We start from the raw sequence: 22857 nt of genomic DNA, 5'->3' as shown, positions 1-22857 counted from the left end.
AGGGGTCACCAGTAAAAAAGTTTGAGAGCCACTGCTGTAGTAGGCCCTGTATTAAAAATGCACAGAAAGGGAGGACTTACCTCAGCAACTGCATAGCTTCTGGGCTTCTTCAGTTCTTCTGAAGGCTTCAGTCATGGAGGCAGTTTATTTGGGAATGGAGCGTTGGCCCAGCTCCAGGAATGGAGCTGACCTGCAGAACAGGAAGAGCCCAAGTATTCAAACCAGACTTTTTATCCATGCAGATAGTCATGCCTTATTACCCCATGCACATCACAGGTTGTGCAGAGGAGCTGCTATTGGTTATGAAGTATGGGGCTTATGCCACGCATTTTCCCCTCATTTTGCCTGGAACTACCAAACTATTACTGCCACTGCACCATATTGTAAGTGGTGTCTATATGATTAACCCACAGCTGAATTCCTTGGGAGTTAATGCACATACATTTCTTCCTAGAAGTCCCAATTCAACTCAACACTTTAGCGTGTGGTTTAAAGTTACACACATGCTTAAGTGCTTTGGTGAACTGGGGCCTGAGAACACAGAATTTTACCTATGAGACCATAAGTGAAATAAAATACTCTAATTTGTTCCATAACTTTCTTCATTAACATTAATTGTTATTTACTAATCTGAGTAGTTTGGGGTTTTACAGAAAGAGTTCTCTTGTGTAGTGCAAAGTAATTGTTGAAAGCATAAAAAGAGTGTAATTAATTGATTTATGTAACATCTGCTTGGAAAGAGAAATAAATGCAACTATCTTTGTTGTTGCTGTTGCTCTATGATGACAAAAGAAAGACAGAGCAAGGAAAGTGTGAAATAAAGCACTTTCTGCATGTTAAGCTCATAAAGTAGACTTGTTATTTTAACATTATACAGTGGTAACCATAAGCTATTTGCTTCCGTTGGAAGTTGAGAAACCACAGATGGATTTTCAACAGGGGAACCAAAGTGTTATCCAGTAGGGTACATATTCTCTTTACAGTGTCTGCAAAAGATCATATCACCTGCACCTTTTTCTCTGCCCACCAGGAATATAAATCAATATCAATAGGTTGTTGTGTGGGAATTGGAGACTGCAGTCCCCGGTAGGGAAACTCTCATGGAATCAAATGTAGCCCTGATGAATATGGTACAACCCCACTGACTCCAAGGTGAATGATGGGCCAGACCCTCAGCGAGTGTAAGTCAATGTAGCTTCATTGAAGTCAATGGTGTTACGTTGATTTACACTGGCTGAGGTTTTAGCCTAGATGCATATGAGTTAGGTCCATTTCTGAACCTGAAGCATCCTGGACTTAAAGTTGTCTCCACGTCTTATGAACAATACATGGAACATGATTAAGTGCACCAATTATGATGGTCTCCTTTATGTATTCCCTTATGGACAAGAACTCAGCTTTCAAGAGCTTAAACATCTTATTAGTTCTATTATTTGTGAACTATACCCATCTGCCCTTCAACCTAGACACTTTTAGTTCCTTTTACACGTGTAAATGGGCTTATTTTTTGCAGGTGCTTTTATCACCCAGATCCTTTATCAGTAACTAATACTCAATATTTCTTGTACATGCCTTCAAGACCACTGAGAAGAATAGAGAAGGATATGCCTTTAAAAATGTATTACATGCAGTGGTGAGCTCCAGCCGGTTCGCACCGGTTCGCAAGAACCGGTTGTTAAATTTAGAAGCCTTTTTAGAACCAGTTGTTCCAGGACAACCAGTTCTAAAAAAGCTTTTAAATTTAACAAAGGCTCGGGCAGCTGTCCACCCGGCCCCAGCTCACCTCCCCCTCTCCCCTGAATGCTCCGCCCTCCTTCTCCTCCCCCTCCCCTGCTTTCCACGAATCAAATGTTCGCGGGAAGCCTGAAACAAGCAGCAGGCAGGTAAGCCAGGCGGGAGGGACGGCGCACGCAGCCCAGTCTGGCTCCACCTGAGCGGCTCCCTCTGGCCCCGGCTGAGCGCCCCAGCCCAGTCCCGGCCAAGCACGCCCGGCTTGGGCTGGTCCTGGCTGAGCGGCTCCGACCTGGCCCAGCTTGGGCCCCGCAGCACCGGTGCCAGCCGAGCGACTCCAGCCCGGCCTGACCCGGCCTGGCCCGGGGAGTCGGGCCCCACAGCACCGGTCCCAGTGCCAGCCGAGCGGCTCTGGCCCGGCCCGGCTTGGGGAGTCGGGCCCCGTGGCCCTGGTCCCGGTGCCGGCCGAGCGGCTCCGGCCCGGCCCGGTTAGTTGGGCCCCACGGTGCCGGTCGCGGTCCCAGCGGAGTGGACCCGGTCCCAGCCCCAAGCAGTGTGGTAAGGGGGCAGGGAGCGGGTGTTCGGTGGGTTGTGGGGGGGTGGATAAGGGTCGGGCGGTCAGAGGGCAGGGAATGGGGGATTGAATGGGGGCAAGGGTCCTGGGGGGCGGTCAGGAAGGAGCAGGGGTTGGATGAGGTGGTGGGGGCAGTCAGGGACAGAGAGAAGGGGTGGTTGGATGGGGCAGGAGTCCTGGGGGGCCATCAAGAATGAGAGGAGGGGTTGGATGGGGCGGCAGGGAGCAGTCAGGGGACAGGGAAGGGGGGGGATGGGTCAGGGGTCCCCGTGGGGGGTGTCAAGGAACATGGGGGGCTGGATGAGGCACGACCCCCCGGGGGGGGCACGACCCCCTCGTGAGGTGAGGAGGAGAGAACCTGTTGTTAATATTTTGGCAGCTCATCACTGATTACAGATATTATTGTTGGGCTCATTTTATCCTGCAGATTTCAATGAGACTCCTTGCAGGACTGAGGCAAACAGAATTTGGCCCACAAATTCTCAAGCTAAGCCATGGCTCTGATGAGTCAATAGTAAAATTCCCATGAACTCCAATGCAGCCAGGACATCACCTTGCTGAAGTGTCAGGAATGCCACAGATCAGGGTGTACTGGTAGTGTTATGCAGAGAAACCTGCACTAATGTCTGCATAAAGCTGAGCATTAGCCAGTATGATGAGTTACTTACATTCATAAAGCCTACATTTCATCATTTAAAATAAAGTTATCCAGTTACCTTCACAGCACTGGATTTTCCCCCAGTTTAATACCATTCAAATTATACATGTGAAACTGAACACCTACCTATAACTCCCTGAATGATATGCCCTCCCCCTGCAGAGTACGCTGCCTCGAGCATTTCTAAAAGTCAACTAATTACAGTAAATAGCCTTCATCTGCTCATGTGGCTGAAGAGGGACACGGACTGACTTTAGGTGAAGTAAATTAATCATCCTAATATAATCACAGTGATTTAAGCGAGAGCTGGCTGTCATGCTAGGCTCCCTGGTGTTCAGAGATGGGTTGTTTCCTCACTTGCATTTTTTCATGAAAAATTAGGAAGGGTCTTGGTTTCATTCCACATCAGAATGGAAACGAATTCTGAAACTTCACCTTTTTTACAAAACAGCAATGTTGTTTTCTGGCCAGCCTAACCAGAAAGGATGGTATTTAAGCAAATGCACAGCAAAATTCTTTCTGCCTTTTTTGCCAGACTTTTTCCCAGTTTAAGAAGCAGCTAATAATCTGAGCTTTCTTCTTGTGAGTACTCCCTCTTTACAGTAATTCTTTCTCAGTGTCTGTTACTTTATTCTGTGCAATTCTTTTTCTTTGAGGATTTCTTTTTTTTCTTTTTCTTTTTCTTTGAGGATTTCAACAGCAGAGAGAGAAAAAAACTACAAGGGAGCTGTCCTTTCATCGGTGAATATAATTAACCCCATCAACATTAATGGAAGTTAAGGTGCATATCAGTGGAAGAACACAGCTCCCAAGGGAGGTTAGTGCTAATTAGGAGCTTCAGCTAAGTTAACTCATGCTAAGTAAGCTAGGTGCAGTAATCAATGTCAATATAATCAGTAGGAAGAAAAGAAAGTATTTCCAACACAGAAGTTTACTTCTTAAAAACATTTTACCATGGAAGCTCTTTGAAACCGTGAAATACAACACATTAGTTAGAGTATCCAGCCACAGATGGAGAATATTCAGCAGGAAACATGTCCCATACCAGGAGCAAAACCAGCCACCTTGGGGGAGATTTTTCAAAGGCACTAATAGGAGTTTCAATTAATTTTAATGGGAGTTGGATGCCTTGCTGCTCTTTGGAAATACACCCCTCCCCCCTGTTTATTAACATGTCTTGGAAATGCAGTCATTCAACTGAAATAATTGTGATAGGTAAAGACAATACTTCATTGGGATTACCTGATCAAGAAAAAAAAATAGGGCCTGACTTATTAAACATTCTAATTTCCCTGTAAGCATGGAAACATGATTTATTGTCTCTAAAGTTATCTCTGTGCATGTTTATGACACTCTAATGTGTTGATCCAATTACATCACTCCCTTGCATGCTAGCCCCTACTAAACTTTTATCACTTCCGAGGCTCATAATCTCTCTAATCACTGGTGTCAGCAGTTCCTCATTGAGAAATACAAGGTGCAGTAAAATTTTAGGAGAAACTTCACTCTAGTATTTTGTATATTCAAGGCCTTTGGAGATAGAATGTACATGAAGAATTGCTTTGTTTTCTCTTTTTTGTTTATGTTGTTAGTTCCACTGCATTTTATCCACATCACCAAGCTCTTCCTTTTTTTTCTACTCCTACTTCAGTTTCCCTTCATATGAGTTCTGTTTCTCCATATTTCTTCCCAGACCATTTCTTCTGTTGTTGCAAACCAGATGGCTGGTTCATCGCGTCCTAGGGGAGGGTGCTTTAGGGAAAGAAATCTTTGTCAAGGCCCTTCCTGGAGTTACTCCCATATTATTCTGTCAAATGGATTGGTTCCTACCACCTCATCCTGTCAAAAATGGGCTGGAAGAAACGCCCAACCTGAAGAATCCCGAGCTCTGGGCCACAGCTGCCCATTGCCCGCAGTCTCTGTTAATGCAACTGCAGGGCCACGGGCTCCCTCTCAATGCTCAGTTCTTGGATCCCCTGGAGAAGGTTCTGGGGAATCTCCACTGGGTAGGAGAAGTGTCAATGTGCATCCATCCTTGCCCTCTGTCCACCCACTTCTGCCCCTAACTGGCTCAGTCTCCACCTTCATCTCCAGCATGGACTGCAGACCATTTCAGGATCTAGAAGAGTATGCTGCAAAGGTAGCACCCCAACCTCCCATTTGATCAAGAGTGGAAAAGTCCATGGACAGAGGGTCCTCTCTGTGTGTAAAATGGAATGAAAAAATTCCCAAAGAAACAAATAACTATGTGGTTTAAATATGGAGTTGTGTCAAATGAAGACAGTCAAATATTAAAAGTACCTGATAGTTACAACAACATAAAAGTCACCCATGAAATTGTTTCCTTCTCTAAACTACCAGAACCTCCCCTCCTCTATACATCTAAACCCAAGCACAGACTGGCCGATTTCAGGTGTATCATCCTTATAGGATTTCATGTCCTTGGCCATACATTTTAAAAGTTGCAGCTGTTGTCTCCTACTGTCTGCTGTGCTGTTTGTCCCTCATTTAGCTTCATTGCACTTGCTGTCCATGCCCCCTTCTTTGCCTCTCTTTTCCTTTATACTCTTAACCCCTTCTCGAGTGTTCTCCCTCCCTTTCTTTATGTCTCTATATTGCTAATTCCTCTGCCAACAAAATCCCACTCAACAAGTTGTACAAACCTAGTCACCCCAAAACAAAACAACAACAAAAACCATGGAACTGACAGAATGCTTTCAAACCATTGCATTGTTCATTCTCTTTGCATGTTCTAGCCCTTTCCTCTGCATTTTTTTGTCTTGTTTGTATAGATTATAAACTCTTCAGTGCAGGGATTGTCTTAGTCTGCATTTGTTACGTCTAGCACAATGGGGGCCCAGTTTTAGCTGGGGTCCCTGTGCACTACTACAATGACAACATTTGGATTTCGTATTGTAGGGGATTGCAAAACATTATTACCTATCCCTTAGCACATGAGTGAAGATTTGGAGGGACTACTTGGCATCTTTTGATATGTTTGCACTAAATTTATTTTCTAGGAGGGGTAGAACAGGTTAGCAATCAGAAAATACTAGGGAATGAACCCTCAGCTGGTGTAAACTGGCACATATCTACTCACTTCAATGGGACTATGCTAATTTATACCAGCTGAGTATCTGTCCCTAGTGGTCCATCTAGTTTTGTTTCATTTCTTTATCCACAAATTCCTCACAGATTATGCAAAAACTTCATATTACTGCACCTAAACTGTGGCATTATTTCACCGGCTATAAAATGTTCACTTTCAAAAAAACAGAGGGAAGAGGGAAAAAGTATTGCAAAAAATTAAATTAACAAATTACTGAGAAATCTCAGAAGGCAGGAAATTCTTTTCATGGAGGGCACGATTCCTCTCCCATTGATTTCAAAAGGAATTATGCAACAGACTTCAGTGAGAGTAGGACTCAGCCCAGTGAAAACAGCTGACAGACAGGTTAAATAAATGTAATTGTAGATTGAGGTTTAGAGTAGATTTGAGTTATTTATTAGCTAAAATAGAGATAGTCCTGAAAGGACTGCTGGACTAAGAGAAACCAAGAAAGCGACATCAAACTCCAATACCTGGACTTCTTGAAAAAAAATGCCCAAAACACAGATCATACTGCAGTGACAAAACACCATAGCACTAATTAAGGCAATCTTATCCAATTGATTCTGCAGCGAAACTTTAAGTGAATGGAACATACATCTGCACTGATTTGTCACCATCTCAATGCCCCCTTCTTTTCACCAACATTGCTTCCTTCAGAAGCTGGATTTTCTTTGGAGGTTTCTCATCCAAGTACCAGCCAGACCAGACCTCACAGTTTATGAAACCTGGTAAAATCACAGCCCATAATGATGGGTGTAGGATAAATGGTCAAAAATAGCCATAATAAAATAAGAGGAAAATAGAAAGCTGTTACAGATCAGATAAACCAGGCTCTGTATTCAGTATCTGGCTTTTTTGTTATTTACATGATCGTAATTAAAGAAGAATTTGCTGTTTTGCAAATGACAGTACCGTAATTTGGGAAATACAGCAAACAATAAGGAACAATGCAATCAAGGGATTTCTGTCATTTGAGAATGGGACATAGCAGGTAGCAAATGCTATTGAAAGTAGAAAAATAGGTCTTGATGCAAAGAAATTTTTTTTTGGGTTATCTTGTAAGTGAAAAAGCACATAATACAGTTAGAAAAAGAGTATCCAAAGTTATTACTGAAAATTCCTAAAATCTTCAATCAAATGTGCAGCTTCAGTGGAAAAAAACCAACACCGATTTTTTGCTATATTGTTAGCCACAGTGTGTGCCAGGTAAGGTCACAGTATCATTATATGAGGCATTGGTTAGACTTCACTTATGATCGTGTATGCAATTCCTACTATTATACTTAAAAAGAATTGTAATTGGGATTGATGGTTTGAAATGGTTTACATTGTGAAATATAAATGTAAAATCTGGAAGTACTGTCTTGTATTCTTGTTGAAAAGAAGAGATCTTGCACTTACTACACTGACATCCATAACATCTTGACGACACACACAAATTAAATAATAATAAATAGACTGCAAAAGTGGAAGTTGTTAAAATCATTGCTCAGACAAAAGATATGAGTAACCTGGAATCTCAGTTAATTTAACAACATCAATAAAATAAGTGTCTTTAATCAAATTTGTTCTCCTCTCATTGACATGCTGCATGTAACTAAACAATGTCAAAGAACTAATTAAGTAAGGGAGTGTTGCTTCAGACCTTTACTCACATGGGTAGACTGCAATGTACCTGTTACTTTTTCTGTTAAACATTTTATTTAAGCTTTCTTTCTGTTACCAAATAAATATTTCAAACTAGATAGTATTGCCACCACTGAAATCACTGAAACTTCCCCCCCATGGATTTTAATGGGACCAGGATATTTATGCATAATGCAGTTCTTTTACAAGCCCCGTTTTAACCTGCACCTTTTTACTCCTTTTGCTATGTTGGCATATATGTTACACCTACTTAGCCTCTCTTACAAATCAGGTAAGCAAGTGCTTAGTCAATTTTATACAGCACTTTTGAACGTGGTCCAAAGAAATCAGAGACTAAACAGCTGTGAGGATGATAGGAGAGAAGACACTGGGGTAAAGCTCCAAATGACAGAAATCGTGCTAGATCTTGCACTGAGAGGGACTATGGGCCTGATCCAATGTCAGTGGAAATCTAAATTTTAGATCAGGCATTATGAGTATGGCAGTCAGTAATCAGATTAAAGAGAGAGGTCAAAAGGCTTCCTAACCCAATCAAGGACTCCCACATTCCAAATGAGAATTTTGCTGACTCATCCTTTCTTTATTTATTTAAAAAAAGAGTCCCGATGTTTTGACTCTAAACCTGTCTCTAAATTGTACTCTCGGGTACATTGAATTCTACAGTTCAGGGCTGCATAAAAGAATGATCTCTGACGCTGAAACAGCTGAGCTGCCAACTATATATTGTTTATGACATCACTGATAAGCCTTGATAAATGTACAGCGTAACCTCATTTGGCTTGATATTTGTCAAAGGATATGGTTCAATCACTTTTAACATTTTTTTCCCCCCAAGGCTTATTTCTTAGCCAGGATAAGTGATGAAAAATGATGTTATGTTATCTCATTAACACTGGCATGCACCCATACCTTTCTACTGCCCAGCTTCCCATTAATACAGCACAACACCATTCCTGGAAGGAAAAGGCCAGAACTCAACCTATACTGCATAAAATTAGATAGATGACCAAATATTAATAACACTCACTCAGTACAATACAGGCCTCAGCATTCTCCATGCAGGAATAACATGGCTCTTCAACTGTGCAATATCTGTTTCTCATGCACAAATGTGAAAAGAACTTTGCTACTGTTTCCCTTACTCACTAATTCTTTTGCAGAGACCTCTACTGCACAGAGTAGGTAAAGAGGTCAGATTTGGATCCTCCTCAAGCAAACACCAGACTAGTCAAATTCCAATGTTCTGATCTTGTCACAACAGATAAAGTATAACCAGGCCTTCTAGTCTACTCAGAGCCAATTCCTGTGCTAATGGTAAGTAATTTTTGTGGCATATTTTTCCTCAGTCCTTCAATGACATTTCTGCAGCTCTGATGTTATATGTTAGCAGAATATCAGAGACCATGAAAAATACAGGCTACTCTTTGTGTGAGTATCCCAAATACACAGCACTTGGTGATGAGCACCTTATCATTAACCCTCCTTTAAGTGCAAAACAGAACTCAATCTTAACTATGGAGTTGTGACCAGTGCCTCCAGAATGATAGAACTACTTTTCCACCTGAGCCTCAAACCTAAGACACCTTTTCACTTTCCCCAGATCTAGTGCTAGCCAGGAGTTGAACCAACCGCCAGCGTAAGTTAACATAGTCACAGAGCTATACTCATTTATGCCACTGGTACAGTTTAGAGACCATTTGCTGACCAAGATCACTGGCGCACAGCACCAGTCCTACCCCCTGTTGTATCATAATACTATCAAAAATTGCCCTATATAGTGGGAAGAAAAGTGACATGGAATCTGTACTGCCTGCACAGAAGACACAGGACCTTGGTTTTTAAGATCTTATTAAAAATAATTCTCTTATAATTAGCTTCATGGGACTCTGTCTACCAACCTCTGAAAATTGAACAGTTGATCCAAACTCTGACATGGTTTTAACCTGCAGATCCAGGGAACCTAACATCTTTAAAATGAACCTCTAAGCAAAACATTCCTCAGATAACAGAGCCTAAGAAAAATACAATAGCATATTTAAAGGCAGAATGCCAACAGCTAAAATAAAAAGCAAGACAGAGAACTAAATGTCCCTCCAGAATAAATCACACTATACACAGTAATGTTGTGTTACATCATACTGTCTCCTGTAATGAAAGGTGACTGTACAGATTGGATATTCTCACTTTAAAGAGATGAAGTACTACCCCAAGAAATCAAAAGTGAAAGGCTGATTAAGTGAACGTTAAAATTAGTGTGGAGTGAACACGGAGCGCTCACTAAATATACAAAAAAATCAGACATATTTCCATTGTGAATATTAAAAAGATAACAGAGCTGTTATCAAACTATAGGTGAATAATAAAAATATATATATTTTAAATGATAATCCCATTGCATGCAGTAATTATGTATTACATCAGCTATAACTGGGGGGTGGAGGGTGTGAGAGAAAAATCATGAGGTTTAGAATACTGTCATTCCCCTTAGTTACAACTAAAAGGGTATTGTCTTGCAATGCATGTTTATCATAGTCACTCAAAATTAATTTTATTGAATACAAAATGGCTGTGATATTGAAAAAGGCATCTAGGGTAGGTGAGGAGTATGAAACTGATATGTCACCGTTCGCTCTATTGCAGTATTATTGCTCTCCATGGTCTTAGGTGCTGTCTGTCAGAAAACTAACCTCAGGGATTTTATTAAAGCTTGTAAAATTGGTTTTCTATCCAAAGAATGGTCTGATTTAAATCTGATTTTTTTTTCTGAGAGAGGTTTAGAAAATGAGATTCACGTGTACTACCCCTCTTCCCTTCTGACCATATATGAGAAAACAACTTGTGTTGTGTGTGCTATAACTTATAAAAGCCATCTGATTCTTACAAACAGGAAGAGGGAACACAGCTGCCTGAATCTGATTTGGGAATGTGGTTGTGGCCTTAATTTTTTTATATACTATGGGCTGGCCTGTCTTTGGAGATCGACCCAAGGATGGGGCCTTCCACATTTGGATTTTCCCATTTCTATACAGTAGGCGGCAGAGGTGCTACTGACCTCATCACTCCATGGGGATTCTGTTAAGAAAGGGATTACCAATTTTCTGGGGGTGGGAATATGAGAAAGAAGGGACTTGTCACTCACTCTGAAACTATCCCCTGCTCTGTTCCTGGCTTTCTGTAAAGAAATCCAAGTGGGAGGCAATAAAGCTGGGGCTTGCACAGCCTCCATCTATGAATCCTCAACTGATCAGCCACAGGAGACTTCAGCCATGGAAGGGAGACAGAGGACTAATGGGGCCGGAAGATGTTCTCATCTGAGGAATGAGATTCCTTTTCCTGCAGAACCCCAAGATCTGTGGGCTTGGGAGGGGGCATAGCTTCCAAAATCCGCAGGACCTTAACCTCTTCGCCCAGAGGAATGGGTTAAAGGAAAACATCACAGGGTTCTCATGACCTCTAGGCTCCTTCTACAGGTTTACTTCTGGAGAGGGGTGAGTTGTTCCTAAATTACTATTACTCCAGAGAGAGCTGGTGAAGTTTAGAAGCAGCTGGTGAAGTCACACAACATTTAGGTGGAGAAGCTGATTGTACCATCTCTCTATTGTGCACACCTTTGCCAGAGAGATAAGATGAAAAAATATCAGTTAATATTAAATAAAACCAAAATTGTGTGATTTATTGGGCTTACATGAATACACAAAACTAAGGTTAATCACCTGATATCAGGATTTAGGCCTTGCCCATTGAATTTCAGTAGCTCATGGTCAGTGGTACTAAATTTCCCTATTTCCCTCAGATTCTCAGTCATTTCCTCCACTGTGGGAAGTAGTGAAGCCGGGAAGGGTTCTCCTCCGCTTTCTGGAACATGATGTTGTCCTCTGTGTAACTTAAAGAAGATCCATGTTTAGTTGCCTTTAGTTGCATTTGTCATCCAACAGACGTCTGCCTAGTTAAGGTCCCCCAAGAGTACAGTATTATGTAGTTTTGGTTGGGCCATGATTTTTTATTGTTTCTGTCCTCCAATGCAGGGTGTTTGAGGCAGATGCCCACTGCAATTTCTCCTTTGTTTTTCATTTCTTTTAGTTTTCATTTCCTTTATTCTATAGTTGTTCTATTTACTATTAAACATCATCACAACAGTCTTATAAAAACATTTGACACATAATACCATCCCCTTTTTACCTTTCCATATAGATAATGCCCTGGCATACTGAAAATTCAGCTGTGAGGCTCATCCCAACAAGTCCGTTCTGCCCAATAGGTCACGTGCTTTCCATTATTTAGTATCACTTCTAAATCTTGCTTATTTTCTAAACTCCTTTTATGTTCAGACAACATAACTTTTTTATGAACTTTTTAAGTCTAATTTAAAACATTTATTCATTTTTGGTTTGATAATACCTTGGTCATCTTTTTTCAGACAAAGCACATATATTAACGTTCAGGCTTTTCAACTGTTTGATGAGGAAGATGGCTTCAAGTGTTTCAGAGAATGTTCAGAATTTTACATTTGCCACCATAACATAGGATACCAGAATGGACCTTTCAGAAGGTTCATTGGTCATTTTTGCCTCTGAGGCAGAAAAATATAGGCACTGAGGAAAATTGAAGATAAGATTGACATTTTTGACTCATTGTCTTTGGCAGATACTCCATATAAAATGAAAATAACTTGCATTGGGAAAGTTATTTAGATTGTATTACTGATTGATGTAATTGTATGTTGAACTCCTCGGAGCATATAACTTTATTTGTCCGCAACTGTACCTTGGGGATGAAACTTTCACTGAATAAGCTTGTATGTGACCTTAAACAACTTTTAAGACTCCGTTTACATGAAGTACCCTACCTCAAGTCCCTGCTGTTGGAAGCTTGCATTGTGCTACTCAGTCACAATATTTTTTTAAAAGGTAAAAAAAGCCAGTTGGCAGTGTTTTCACAATAGCATGCATTTCTCATTACTTCTTTTCTGTGTACTTCACCTTTAAATGGACAGAGGCAGCTGTGATCAAAGAGATGCAGCCTGCCTCAGAGGAGACACACGTGCTGTTTGCTTTCACATAAAGACTTTACTGTGGTTTTCCTGTCTTACTGTTCACTTAATATAAAATAAGTTACTGCTCAGACTGAGTGTACATACTTGCTCTTCAGGTATGGAATAATATACCCATTCAACATTAAAATGATAGACTATTTAATTACAATCTTGCAATTCAAAATCATTAAACAGTCAGAAAAAAAATGACCTTAGGAAAATAATATGAGTAAGAAATATTGGAGTTGACTAAGTTATCATGTATGTATAAAACATACATCAGAGCACTATTGGAGCAAGATACACATCAGTATCAATTCATACTAGTAGAGGAATGACAGAAATGTGTACGTTTTAAAAGGGACACAGTTGGGATAATAAAAAAATATTCCTTACTTGTATTATTAACAGCCAGATTATTAAAATTCAAATCCTGTTAAAAACTAATTTATTTTTCAGCATTTGTGGTGCTTTCTTACTTATTACATTTCACTCAGAGGTTTGGCAATGAAAACAGACTGAATAATTTCTGTCTGATGGGTCACTTTTACTTTAAAGGTCTCAGGGACTAACTCCGTTTTGCAATGACTGGGATAAAGACATGACAGAGAAATATTTCCGCCCATGGAAAAAGTAACTTTTTCAACTAGAATAAAGGAAATCACAGAAACATTTCTAATTTTAGGTAAAACCTTTAAAAAAAACCCTCAATATTAAGCCAAAATGGACCCAACAAAGTCCATGTAAACACCAAGGTTATATTTTATATCATTGTTACATAATGAAATTTGAAACCACAAAGTTAGAGACTAGAAGAACATCCCTCTCATTCTTTGACAGAAATATTTGAACCAAACCTATCTCTTGAGAGGTTAATAAATACTAGATTAAGGGCTATAATTATGTCTATTATTAGGTTTGGCATTTTCAGTACAATGTGTTAATTTTAAAACAGTTCCAGAGATTATATACATTCTAATAACTATTTCCTCACATTGCAAATGCACATTATTTCCACTCAGTCAAAATGATTATTTTATATTTGAATTTACTTTCTATCCTTGGCTCTGATGTTGTGAAAATCGATTTACTAGACCCCTTGAGCTTGTGCTAGTGATCTCTCGAAGTCTTTTCATTAGTAAGCACATTTAATATTACTACACACATAAAGAACAGAGATCAAATTGCTTCGAAGTAGTGAGCAAACTCCACTTTACCTCAGTGAATGTGAGAATGGAATTGATATGACCCACTAAGTAAATGGGGCCCATCTTTTGAGACTATATTGGGGCTGTACTAACACGTTGTGAATAGTTTCCACCTATATAGGGCCTCCCTGCCTGGGAACATGAATGAGAGTATGGTGTGGGGCCATGTGGATCCTGAAGTTGGTCCTTCCTCTCCTACTCCATAGTTAGGGAAATAATTTCTTTCCTCTTCCTCTTGCAAAGATCTCCAGTGCCTAGTCTAGCAGAGCTACTTGGACGGGATGCTGGGGAGATGGCCTGATGGGGATGACTTGGATGGGATGCTGGGGAGATCAAAAGCAACATGAACTGGAAAGTACTGATGGGGTGAAGGGGGCGCTCACATAAGCCCCTTGTCAACAGAGATAACTTGTGTGTCTCATGAAGGAGAGTCTCAACTTTCATTTTTTTAAAAGGGAGGGGGAGAGTGAGTTCATATCTCTTTTCTTTTGAAAAACCACCTTCAAAATTTAAAGTAATATGAACAAATGTCAGAGGACTGCTGGGGTTAAAAAGGAAAAAGAACTGGGCTCTGTTACAGAAGTGCTTTATAAAGCCCCGATCCTGCAGTCCCTTAAATGCTTACTTAACTCTATCAGTGGGTCTGCTCATGGCACCGGCATGAGCACATGCCTAAGCATTTGAAGGATAGGGGTTAGATGACATGTCTGTATATATGTGAATGGGTAGATAACAGATGTCCCAGTAGATAGTGCTCAAAAATACACAGCATAGTTTTGCAAGAATGATCAAACTTGTTGCAGTTGACAGCAAATATACTTACATCAACTCAACAGGCCCCACTTCTCCTGCAGGAGACTGGAGGAACCTGAGAAGCCCAAATGTAGAATGTTTTGTAAAATGAGTCAGTTATATTTGGCAGAATCCCCTTGCTGACCAAATCTTCCTGAGCACTGTCCTGACCATAGAAGGCACAAATCAGTTACAATTGCATGAGGCAAAACATCAATTTTTTTTAAAGGATTTTCATCTAGATCAGCTCACGTAGCCTTCAACAAGTACAATTTTGTTTATAATTTCCATTCCTCGATAAGTGAATGACAAACCTCTCTAGTTTATTAATAATTTCCCTGGGGCACATCCATATATATTATGTTTGTTGGGTGCTTGCATTGAAGAAAGAGAGAGCAATATGTTTTCTTCAAGAGGCAAGAGGGAGAATAGGAGCTGGCAACATTTCAGTCCTGTAAGCATTTTAATTGAGACTGCAATTAAAAGGGAGCTAACGACAAGGAGGAGGGAAAGGGAAGGGGAAGGCACAGTGGTCCCTGGAGCCCAGAATAGCGTGGAGAGGGAATTGGAGTTGAATGTATGGAAGGATGAGCTGGGGAATAGGAGGATGTGGCCGGGATTCTTGGGGCAAGGGAGGAGATAGGTAGAAGGACTTGGTACGAGGAAGGGGTGTATGGCTTTATTTGGAGCACTTGTGGTAAAGAGATGGAGCTGGTTGGTGGTAGAGAATGGTTGAGGAACATGTACACTGGAGTTACTATATGTGGTGGGGCCAGACAGTGGGAAATGTAGGTCTTATAATCCTATTCTACATACGTAATGGCTGCAGGTGGATAATTATACACTTGCTCCCTATTTCAACTTTAAGACTTAACTCCTTTACATGCATTTCAGGCTGCAAGTCTTTTCTGTAATTCAAGGTAAAAGGAGATTCCACCACACTTCAGAAACAATAATTCAAAGTGATGCAGGTAAGACATTGGAGCTGGGCAAATAAGTAGTATCCTAGGTACCTAAATACTAGCCTACCTCAAGCACCTATGTGCATGTTACTAGGTCTAAATTAACATCCACCGGTAATAGTCTCTCTGACATGGTCCCCCAGTCCATAATGCAGAAGGTGATCAGCACAGCAACATTGTGGAAAATTGATTATGTAATACATCATGAAGAAGCTGATACACATCCCTAAAAAATTGCCCTGGAGTGAAGTCTCATGCCCTTAGATTTCCACAATCCATCCTTGGAATGTGTGTTTTCAATTTTGGAATTTCACCACTAATTATTTGGTAAGTACCAGGAAAAAACATTTTGGGGATGGGAGACATGGTTCAAGATGAATCACAGGTAGAGTGACTAGATAGCAAGTGTGAAAAACTGGGACACGGGGTGGGGTGTGATAGGTACCTATATAAGACAAAGCCCCAAATATCAGGACTGTCCTTATAAAATTGGGACATCTGGTCACCCTAGTCTCAGGTTACCTCAGCAAGTAACGTTGGAAATTCAGTGGCACCTGCCCACTGGAACCAATATTAAACCAATGACACAACATGTAGCTATTGGGAAACAGTGAGCTGATGGAAATCATAGAATCATAGGGCTGGAAGGGACCTTGAGGGGTCATCTAGTCCAGTCCCCTGCACTCATGGCAGGACTAAGTATTATCTAAATGTGATATATAAAATCAAGGGCCCATTTTCAAAAGCAATTAGTTATTTTGGGTGCCTCAGCCTCTAAAAGTTATCCCCTTTTAGATTTCCTCAGCTGGGCATCCCAAAAATAGGGCACACAAAATCACTAATTGCTTTTGAAAATTCATTAAAGAACTTGTAGTACATTTCTCAAGAATATGGGGGCAAGCCCTAAAATTCTAGTGTCCTGATTAAACCACAGTGCTGATTGGTTGATTTCATTTTGCTTACCTGTTACTGTAACTCACTGGTGAGTTTGTGTTATAGGTCCTTGTGGGCTGGTGTGTCAATGCCACAGTGGCCCATCCGGCCAGGCAGAGCATTGCACCACAGTGCACTCAGTCTGGTAGGGTGGCCACTCGGTCTCTCTTGCCCAAATCCTGCTGGGGTTTCTGGGGTTTCTTCTTATCCCTGGTGAGGTCAGCTTGTCCTGGTGCCCAGAAGGTCTGGAAATCCCTCAGGTCTTAAGTCTCTCAGGCCATTAGTAGGAGAACCCAGGCCTGCCCACTTCATGGGTTTCCAGCTCAAGGCCCTTAATTCAGACAGGCAGAATGAGAACTCAACAAACAACTCCATCTGTGTCCTGAGTTCCTGCCTACTTCCCCTGGTTTCTGTAGGCTTTTTAGACTGTTAGTCTCATCATCTCTTCTCCGGGTGCTGTCTCTGGGCAGCTTCTCAGCAGCTTGGTGGCCAGAGTTCCCTTCTCCAGCCTGCTTTCTCCTCTGGGAGCTGTCCCACCCCTCTGCTTCCCAGCTCTTTTATTCTGCCACCTGCTGTGAGGCTGCCAATGATCATTGGCTGGCAGTACATGCATTAACCCCTTTATTGCCGGGCCAGCATGGTATATATACACCCCATGACAGTACCCCTCTGTGCCAGGATATGAGTTGGGACAGCTTCCATGTGGAGCGCCTTGATTCTTTAGCTCAAGCTGTCACAAGTCATGCACTCAGCTTTTGTGGGCCCCAGTGTGCCAACCAAGAGGGAGACCAGTCACATTATTATAGAAGAATAAGGGCTTGTCTACACAGTGGGTTAATGCACACTACAGGGGTGTGATTTCTAAAGTGCATTATGTGTTGCACATTAATTGGTCCATGAAGGTCTGTTGATGCACACTAAGGCTTGATCTACACTACAGACTTACGTCAGTATAACTACATTGCTATGGGGTATGGAAAATCCACACCCCTGAGTGATGCAGCTATACCGACCTAACTCCCAGTATAGACAGTGCTACATTAATAGGAGAAGCTCTCCCATCTGCACAGATAACATCTTCACTAAGTGCTACAGTGACACGGCTGCATTGGTGCAGCTGCAGCACTGTGTGTAGACAAGCCCTAAACGTTTCCTAGTGCACGTTAACATAGCGTGTATTATGTAAAAGTGTATTAGGAAACTTTTAGTGCACACCAGCAGCAGCACACTAGCACAGACCAATTAATACACAACACATTAGTGTGCTTTAGAAATCACATCCCTGTAGTACGCATTACCGCACAGTATAGATGTTCCTTAACATTTAGATCAATGGTGGTCACTGCCTGACCTAAACCGTTCAGTCATGTTGCTGATGCCATTATAATGGGTTTTGTTTAATCCAAGAGGTGTCTACATTTCAGCAGTGGGTGAAGGAAAGAAATTCTGTAGGTGAACATTTTGTACTCCCGTAAAGCATCCTGATGCGGAGACTCTGTATTGCTCTAAATGCCAAGCACACTAAGGATACTCAATAAATAATAAATGAATAACAACAACAATTATAATAAACCACTGAGGCTTCGAAAGGCACTATATAAATCAATCAATAATAATATATGTATCACATAATACATTGTCTGATCTTTTCCTACTTGATCTAAGGCATTAACTTCACTGTAAAGCACTGAAATCAGCCCATATGAAGGTACATTCATTGGCATTCTCCTCCTTCTTTATGCCTAAATATTATTGTGTCATGAATCAAACATTGGAACTGGTAAATGGCTGCCAAGATTACAAACCATCCTGCTAGACTGTTGCAAGGAAATAGGCCAGTAATTTTTAAAGCAATGTGATCCTCTCTTCTGTCTAGCCCTGGAGTTCTTTTTATCAGGATTTTGTCGGTAAATATATTTGATAGTTTTGATCTCTTTAGAGGAATTTTAGCATCTAGAATGTGAAACTCAAAAAACAAAAACAGGCGGGAGAGTAATTTACTTTAGAAAAACATCAGTTTAATGTCCATCTCCCACAAAATTGAGATGAGTAGATAGTACTTGCTTGAAACTGATAAAAGGACTGCTGTGCAAAATTGGAATAGCTTTTAATGCCTGTGCAATTCCTGTGCGTGTGTGTGTGTACGTGCGTGTGTGTGTGATATTGTGATTACTCTTCTTTGTGCTTTCTTTGAAAGGTGATAATAAGCAAGAACCTTGTCACATCTTTATCAGTGTTTAAAGAATTTATTGTGGAAAAACTTAGGTTTTCTTCCAGATATTATAGCATAATTAGTTTTCTTTTTAAATAATCAGCATATTGAGCCTATCTGAACATCCAGACCTAACTTTATTATGTCACGGCAACTGAACCATTTCAAGCTCAACATCTCTCAGAAGCTCAGCAGCACTGGACCAGGGCATTAGTGGGAAGGAGGCCTCTAGGAAAAATGTAGCTGCTGCCGGAAATGGTACTGATGATTCATTAGATTCATTAATTTTCTCATTTGCATCAATATTGAGCCAAATGAGCCACTAGAATGTAAGGGGCACTCTCTTGCTGCTGTCTTTTGGATGAAGCATATTATACAGTATTCCTGTCTCCAATAGAGGAAAAGTCAAGCATAGAGCTGATCACAATTTTTCAAAGAAACATTTTTGCATTGGAAAATACAATTTAATCTAAATCTAAATTTTCCATGGGCAAATGTCGATCTTACTGAAATGTTTCAGTTTTCCAAACTTACAATTCAAAGCAAAATGTTTTGATTTAAATTGACATTACACTTCAACCAAAAATGTTGATGTTTTTTTCATTTCAATACTTGCACACCAACATTTTTCTGAACATGAAAATGTTTAATATTTTGATGTTTAAAACCTGATGTTGAAATGTCAGAATTTCTCACAGCGTGGAAGTTTTGTTTTCTGATCAGTTCTAGTCTAGCACTATCCCTGTCTATTCACAACCTTAGGCTGTGTCCATACTTGAGTGCATACCCGACTACTGGATTTTGTGTATGCTTGCGTGTGCTCCCCATACTTGTGCTCAAGAGTCGAGATATACTCTACTGGACACTGGTATGAACACATGTACACACACATCTGCATCCACTCTGCTGCTTTAGGTACATGATAATAGTGCCACCATTTCAAAGCTGGTATCCCTGGATTTTCTATAGCAGAGGGAGATACTTTCGGAACCACTTCACTGTGTTTTGTTGGTAGTGTCCCCTGCCTGCACACATTTGCTGATGGCAGCTCCTAAACATGTTACCTCTCATTGTCATGCCCTACAAAACTCAGTGGAAGACAGCAAGCAATTGGATGATGAGCTAGTTCTGCTCCTGCTCTATATTGTGGGACAAATGGTTATGCAGTAGGTGCTCAGTGAGATGCTGGATAGAATTTGGGCAGAATTTTAGGACACATTGAAGATGGCTGACCTTGAGGGTCAATGAAAATTCATTCAGTTCACACTGTATATTTGGTGAATGTCTGTATTGTTATGGTATGTCCTTTGGTTGACTGTTGCTGCTGGAGCAGGAGAACTGGCTGTGATGAAGTGGGAATGTTCTTAATGTTTTCTCTGTTGTGCTGTGTGGGTGCCTCACCCTATGTATTTCTCGGGTGTCTAGGGGTGTGTGATTGTTGCAGAGCCCTAGGGGGCCAGTGTGATGCTGTCTTCACAGAGAATGGCCGACACCCTGTCTCTTGGCAACTGATGCCCTGGGACCCTCCTCTGCAAAGGTGTGTAGCCCTGAGGATTAATCTGTTGGTCTGTATAAAATGTCTTTTTGATAAAAGTGTGTAGGCTGCATAGATTAATAGAATTTGCAATAGCTGTAAACGCAAGATACCTAGAAACTTCTAGACCAGACATCCTGGCCTATTTCCTCTGTGACGCTGAAAGCAACCTTTAAGACCCTTACTCAGAAAAGTGATAATAGGAAACAGGCCTACGCAAATTGTCTAGGGACTTTCTGAATATCTGCTAACCTTTCACCTAGTTAGGTGCAAAAGGACCTAACAAGTACACCACAAGATACGTAGATAGTTGTCATTAATACGTATACAAAGGTCAGCCTATGAAAACAGGTACCCTCACCTTTTCATGGGGAAAGCCAAATTTGGGCGTAAGAGGAAGGAGTTCTCCCTATAAAAGGTGTGATAATCCACCATTAGAGCAGGCGATACATCTCTCTGTTTCCTTGTCGTCTCAACCTGCTTCGAAGCCTTTTCTCCTATGAAAGCTGTTAATACTAAGTCGTAGTATTGATTCTTCTCAAAGTTGTGAGTATGAACATATTCTCATTTCTGCTAGAGCATTTAGGTTAAACAAAAGAGGGTTTTACTTATAACCAGTTTCTTTGTAACTTCCTCTAGCAGAGGTGTGAAATTTACTCTAGCGCTGTAGAGTACATTTAGAACTGTATAATATCATATTATATCTCTTAAAGAACTGTGATATTTTGTAACTTTGTAATCTCATACTGCTTTTAACATTTTACATTTACTTCTTGTTTTGTTGATTTTAAATAAAAGGTCTTGTTTGACTAAACTCTGTCTCTGTCCTAATTCCTGTAATACACCCCAATCTCCTTGTATTAAATTCTGTGAAGCCTGATTCAAGACGAACTTTTATCTTCTGATCACACATATTGGCGAGCCATACCCATATTATTAATATCTATTAATTATTACTAACACTCTTAATTAATTATAAAATTAATTATTACATACAACCAAATTAAGTGGATAAATTCCACTGTCCCTACTAACCCTCCCCAAATCAGGCAACAGACTGGCGAGCCGCCAGGAGGAGATTTGAGGAGTGTGACAGGAATCCAGAGATATTTCTGGACCCTTTGGAGAATTTTTCGTTGAAACGTAAGTAAATAGTTAACTTCAGTACACTCTGGAACTCTTAAACCAGAGACACCTTCCTGTGATTATTGTTGCTGGCAGTACGCCCAGTATTTCCGTTTTGTATTGTGGTTATACATCCGAAAGGTTTTTACTTTCACTTTTGCCTAAAGGATTTTAACTGTATTAGCTAACTGAATATTGAAGTAATATTGTTTTAAAAGTGATATATGTGCACAGAAAGGGGTTTTTTATATGTTGAAGAAATTAATGAATGGTACCGAATAAAATAATAGCAGCCGCATCTGGATCCGATGACCCACACTAGTGGTGGCGGGGAGTTAATAAAGCAAGGTATTCATAGCCGCCAGAAAGGCCGCAATCAGTCAGAACTTGAATAGTTCAAAGATACCTTATCTTAGTCCCATTAACTCTTCCGGACTGCACCTCTGATCCGTCTGCCTCAGTATTCCCCGATATTTGGCAGGTCCCGACAGAGGGGAAAGACCTCTCGATCTGCTATAAGCCATCGAGAGAAGAGAGAAGAGAGTATCCCCCACTCCCTCTATTTACTTGGGACTTTTATGATACAGTGCTTAAACCGGTGTTAAGGGGTTATATTCCTGTTGTTTCTGTAAAAGGGACGCCTTTTTGTGTATCAGAAGTAAATCAACAGAGGATAGATTCTAGTGAATATACTAGACTATACTAGATTCTAGTGAATATACTAGGAAAAGAAAGAGATGAATTCTCTATTTCGTAGTAAGAGTGTTAAAAGTGAAGATAGAACTGGAATGGAGTGTGTTGGAATTTCTAGCAGTTTAGCTTTGGAAAACTTTGCTAGGAAATATATTCAGGAACATGGTGGAGGTTTGGAGCAGCTGAGAAATAGTGGAATGATTTCTGAGCAGAGAAACCCGTGGGGTTTTGTGAGTAATGTATTTGAGGATGAAACACAGCAGAAAAAGAAGAGAGCTAAGGTGGTGAAGGGAATAGCTGTTGAATGCTTGCTTGTAGCTTGTAGTTCATTGGGAAAGAAATTGGATAAAAAGATGGAGTTACTCAGGGAAGTTCAGCAGATGCTAGTAGCCTATAGAGTAGACCGCGGTCGGCTGTTGGAAAAGATTAAAGAACTAGAAAAGGGAGAAAATATAGCAGAGGAGGTTGAAGAATTGATTCCCATCCCTATTGGTATGGTAGATCCGAGAGAGGTAGAAAATCCTATTGGACCAGTGACTAGAAGTAAAACAAGAGAATTAGCTCAAGCAGACACAGTACCTTCAGAAGCGAATTTGCAAGTTGAATCTGTGGAGTCAGAAGAAATTGGCAGTGCAGCAGTCACT

At 40.8% G+C, this 22857-nt stretch overlaps 1 long non-coding RNA gene across 1 annotated transcript in view; it reads right to left on the bottom strand.

Moving 5' to 3' along the window:
* Positions 1 to 22857, bottom strand: part of LOC123378411 — a 349709-nt gene that overhangs the window by 221665 nt on the left and 105187 nt on the right. Inside the window, exon 6 of the long non-coding RNA XR_006582596.1 lies at positions 81 to 190. This is a non-coding gene — a long non-coding RNA (uncharacterized LOC123378411). The remainder of the gene's footprint in view (positions 1 to 80; positions 191 to 22857) is intronic.

This window comes from Mauremys mutica, chromosome 10, assembly GCF_020497125.1.
Source record: "Mauremys mutica isolate MM-2020 ecotype Southern chromosome 10, ASM2049712v1, whole genome shotgun sequence".
NCBI classification, from domain to species: Eukaryota; Metazoa; Chordata; order Testudines; family Geoemydidae; genus Mauremys; species Mauremys mutica.
The sequence above is the reverse complement of the archived record's forward strand: the minus strand, read 5'-3'. Positions and strand labels throughout refer to the sequence as shown.